General features: G+C 32.8%; 1 long non-coding RNA gene across 1 annotated transcript; it reads right to left on the bottom strand.

Annotated features, from left to right (window-relative positions):
* Positions 1 to 358: 358 nt before the first annotated feature.
* LOC130647530 (uncharacterized) lies at positions 359 to 1518 on the bottom strand. Its single transcript, XR_008982861.1, has 2 exons — positions 1024 to 1518; positions 359 to 907 (listed from the first exon to the last, which is right to left on the bottom strand). It is a non-coding gene; the product is annotated as an uncharacterized LOC130647530 (long non-coding RNA).
* Between the last annotated feature and the right edge of the window lie 2431 nt (positions 1519 to 3949).

Genomic DNA, 3949 nt, shown 5'->3' with positions numbered 1-3949 from the left:
TTGGCAGTAGTTAACTTATTTAATTGAGCATGTTTCAATAGCTGCCCCAGTCGAATTTTGACTTCCTTCTTTCCTTTTTCTCTGTTGTTGTTGCACTTCATTGAATTATTTTAATGTTGTTTTGGTCAGACGGGTAACCCTGTGGTATAATGTGAAAAAGGCGGTTTGTTCAAGCACCAGTCCAGTTTTCACGTTTAACTGAGAAAGAAAGTTTTATTGAAACATTGGAAAATTGACTCGCTTGTGATTATTGTCAATATTGCGCTTATAAGCCAGATAGCTCATCACTCAGCTTTTAAAATGACAAAAAAACATTCAATTACCATTGAGCGATTAGATCTCAAATATTATGCCGATGGAAACTGAAATAATTATCTTTCCAAAATGCGTAATGCGAACTGATAGTATTTAACTTGGTTTCTATTGATAAAACTAAAATATCTGACAGTACTATAACTATAACTTCCTACTTTCCCTTTGCGCAGCTGTTGTGGTATTCTAAGCAATGAATAATATTACACATTTTGATGACCTTACATTACATTTGTGTAATACAGAAGCAAAGTTAAAAATATAAAACACATTTTCTTATCAAAATACATTGATGTTTTCATTACAGCAATTTCACAAGTCTTCCATACTTTAATTTTCAGCCAGAACACACTCTTCGAACGTGCCATTTGCAAATGGTACGACATCCCCACCAACTGCAATATCTTCGGCACCTTCTAAATCGTTTATATCCGCATGGTTTACGGCCACTCGCAACTCGAAAACTACTTCTACGCGAGGTCCTTCTTTGCAAGCTCGTTCTTCTCCTACTTGCGTCGCCGTATTTCACTTGTGATATTGATATCAACACCAGACAAAACATGATGACCAACAAAAGGTTCCTCATATTTTAAATCTAAATGAAACCTTCTTTTGTTCATATGTGGACACAGGTATGATCATCTGTGGACGCAATTCTCATATGTTTAAAACAGACGGCATAAAAATATATATCTATATATAATTAATTACCTGTTGATGTTATTCAATATTCTTCTCAAAGAAAGCTAAATTAAAACAATGAAGCATTGACTCACTTGCCAATATTGTCAATATTTTGTATACAGGCCAGATAGCTCATTACTCTGAAAACTAAACTCTGGTTTTAACATGACAAAAACACAGTTAATTACTAATGCGTGATTAAATCTCAAATGTTATACCAATGGAAACTAAAATAATTGTCTTTAAAAATCATTTAATGTTAAGATTATAGTATTTAACTTGGTTTCTATTGATAATACTAAAATATTTGATAGTACTATAACTATAACTTCCTACTTTTCCTTTGCGCAGCTGTTGTGGTATTCAAAGCAATGAATAACATTAGACATTTTGATGACCTTACATTACATTTGCGTAATAGAAAAACACAGTTAAAAATATAAAATATATTTCCTAATGGCAAATCAAGATCTACCATTGATATTTTCACTACAGCAACTTCACAAGTCTTCCATACTTTAATTTTCAGCCAGAGCACACTCTTTGGACGTGCCATTTACAAATGTTACGACATCCCCACCAACCGCAACATCTTCAGCACCTTCTAAAATCGTTTATATCCGCATCGTTTACGGTACTCGTAACTCGAAATTTTTTTCTGCATGAGCTCCTTCTTCGGAAGATCCCTCTTCTCCAACTTCCATCACTGCATTTGAGCTGTGATATTAATATCAACACCAACCATAGGTTCTTCGTCTTTTAAATTAGCATTTTGCATGTTTGAAACAGATGGCATAAAAATATATACCTACCTTTTTTTACAATATTTGCAGTTTGATGTATAGTGGAACTATCAATGCTGACTAAGCAATAGTACTTTTAATTATTGCTTTGGTAAAATGACTATGGCAAAACACTTATCATACACGGAAACACGAAACAAGGGGAATGACACGAGAGCGGCAGCCATTGTTTTAAAGTATGGAACCTACGCAAAGAGAAAGAGAAAGCACGCATCAACTTTACACATGAAATGATATTCATTTTTTAATAGTAGTAAGAAATGCTATTTTGTCTTGCTCGTGCAATGACAAGATTGACGATAAAAGAATCTATATGCCTTTGCGACCAAACATATAAAAAAATTAGATCGTCCTTACTCAATAAATTCGCAAAACTTATTTCAGTACAGAAACACAAAACTTAAGCAGACCCAAAAGAAATATTTCTTTGAAATAAATATATTTTATTAACTTTCGAAACAGCTTAGTCTCACGTTTAATTCATTAACAAGACGGCAATTAAATAGTTTTTCTCTGTAATACAGATGCACACTTAGTAAGTAAGAACTAAAATCAGTATGTAGATGTTTAAGACAAATTTTCTTTCCTGTATGTCCTCTTTGCGTAACTCGTTGCGTCCCAATTTGGTAAATTTTCATTAATCGCATCATAAAAATTTGTTTGGTTGACAAAAGCCTACTTAACTTCTCGCATAAAAATACCTCGCATTGAACTAGGCTCACACAGGAATGTATTAATATGAGCAGGGAATAATATTGTAATCAAAGGCTGTATTGTTTTCATTCACTGTCTTTATATATTTGGCACGGTACGACTGCACGGGAGCCTGCTGGAAGAAGGAAGGCAGAAACGCATGGGAAAAAAATATTTTTGTAGCTGATAGAATAGTTTAACAAATGACATTATAAATGGTACTATTAAAAAAGTTATAATAATTGGCATTAGATAAGGTGGAATATAACGCAAAAGGAAATAATACCGTTAGGATTAGAAGCACATGTATCAAACTGAATAAAATATAAACAAAACAGGGTAAATACTCGTAGCTACCCAGCTACTTGGCAAGGCTCTGCCGCCTCGCGAATATTCCAATCAGTAGATTTTTGTCCCTGCGTTGCAAATTAGGGTATTGTTATTTCGCGCATAGTTTTGACCATCGTACTATTAAGTTAAACTAATTGGCATTAGATATGGTTAGGGAAAACGGCAAAAAAAGTGCTAAAATCAGTATGTAGATGTTTAAGACAAATGTCTTTCTTGTTTGATCTCTATAGCAAAAATGTTGCTTTACGATCTGCAAGAAATATTTAGTACATGTAGCTGTTTTCAAATATGCCGAAAAGTACAAAACTTATGAAAACGGTTAGGTTTAATTCACGCATTCTGGATAAACAGGAAATATGATCAACAGGTCAACCAAAGATTAAAAAAAATATTTAAATTAGTTGCATTAATCGTAAATTAGTTGTGACAAGTTACAACCTTGGTAGTTGGTTTTTTTAAGGATGCATTACCGTTTTCACAGTTTCCTTACTTTGATAACTTATTTAGTCATACTGCAAAGCAAAGTAAGAGTGCAAAACTTTGCTTTGCTATTTCTTACTTAATGAACAAACACACGATAAATAAAAGTAATATATTAGGGAGTTTTTTATTAAAGTACATATGGCCACGGAGAGGCAAATAATTAAGGCATAAATATAAAAAATGGCGGCGTGTTGGCGATAGTGAAAGCTGGGTTAATAAACAAGACATTTTTTTCAAAAGAGAAAGTAAAAAAGTTCTTATTCTAAGTTTTGCACAAGACGCAAGCATATTGTCTTTGCAATGCTATTTAGGTTTGGTTATGATATTTATTCGTAGTTTTGTTGCAGAAAAAGAAGTCTAGCCAAAAAGTTCAAAGTTATAATGTTTATGTTATGAAATACAGAAAGTCATTTATAAAGTTGTGCCTAGTTTCGACTTATAAGTTTTATGTACTTTCACCAAGTTATTATGTTTCGTTTTAAAAAAATGACATTCATTGACTTGTGTCCCAAAATTTCTGTTTATCGTCCTTGTTTTTACGAGAGATTCTTGTTTCGTATGCTCACAAAACAACAAACTATAAGTTGAATAATCACAAGGAAACGTTTTTTAGCTTTCCGTTC

The sequence above is a fragment of the Hydractinia symbiolongicarpus genome, chromosome 6, assembly GCF_029227915.1.
Source record: "Hydractinia symbiolongicarpus strain clone_291-10 chromosome 6, HSymV2.1, whole genome shotgun sequence".
In the NCBI taxonomy this organism is placed as follows: Eukaryota; Metazoa; Cnidaria; class Hydrozoa; order Anthoathecata; family Hydractiniidae; genus Hydractinia; species Hydractinia symbiolongicarpus.
This window is presented reverse-complemented; position numbering and strand designations above follow the sequence as displayed.